Genomic DNA, 1,215 nt, shown 5'->3' on the forward strand with positions numbered 1-1,215 from the left:
GATATCCTAAATGCACTTTTGAGTAAATTTCTCAACTACCGGAGGTGGTGCAGCCACTTCAGTCCCCTTTCGGCACAGCGTATGTTTTTATCCATGTATGTCATCCACCATTTCAAGTGATGGAAGAGATCGCTCCCCGTCTTAGTTTCCTCTTGGGGGAAGGGGATGTACAAGCACTAGCTAGCGCTGGGAAGAGCTGGTCGTCTAAATTATGGCAAAAGAAGCATAATTGTGACATTTCAACATGAGCTGGGTAAGTGAATCACCAAAGGAGTCACAGCAAGTTAATAATCAGTGAGGTTGGAGAAAAATGGTACAGATGAATCGGTCTGCAGGGCAGAAATTGAGACACAGATGTAGAGAACAAACGTATGGATACCAAGGGGGGAAAGCAGCGGCAGGCGGGGATGGTGGTGTGATGAATTGGGCGATTGGGATTGACATGTATACACTAATGTGTATAAAATTGATGACTGGGCTTCCCTGGTGGCACAGTGGTTGAGAATCTGCCTGCTAATGCAGGGGACACGCCGCAGAGCAACTAGGCCTGTGAGCCACAAGTACTGAGCCTGTGCGTCTGGATCCTGTGCTCCGCAACAAGAGAGGCCGCGATAGTGAGAGGCCCACGCACCACGATGAAGAGTGGCCCCCACTTGCCACAACTAGAGAAAGCCCTCGCACAGAAACGAAGACCCAACACAGTCAAAAATAAATTAATTAATTTAAAAAAACTGATGACTAATAAGAACCTGCTGTATAAAAAATAAAATAAAATTCAAAAGTTCAAAAAGAAACAATGAATGAACAGAATCTAATTCAAAATATAAGATAATAAAACATTTCAAAAATTTTAAAAAATCAATGAGGTTGGAGATGGAAATTTTATTTGGGGAAGGCTATCAAAATAGGGCCCATAGGAAAGTAAGTCCCTTTAACTAGAAATATGGAATAACAACACTGAAATGGTGTGCATCTGAAAAGTGAATAAAGAGATACTAAGAGCAAGTGAGTCAGAAGCACATGAGTGGTTGAACTCCAGAGACCAGATCAAGCAATGCTGCTTAATACCATCACATGATCTGCCCCGAGGCCCATATTTAATTAAAATAAGGAGTGGAGCACAGCAAAAACCAGAAGAACACTGTTGTTCTTAGCGGATGGAGCCAGAGAAGTTACAAGTTAAACCTTGATTGCCTGAATCTGTGAGAATTCAGC

Source organism: Lipotes vexillifer, unplaced genomic scaffold, assembly GCF_000442215.2.
Source record: "Lipotes vexillifer unplaced genomic scaffold, Lipotes_vexillifer_v1.1 scaffold474, whole genome shotgun sequence".
Lineage (NCBI taxonomy): Eukaryota > Metazoa > Chordata > Mammalia > Artiodactyla > Lipotidae > Lipotes > Lipotes vexillifer.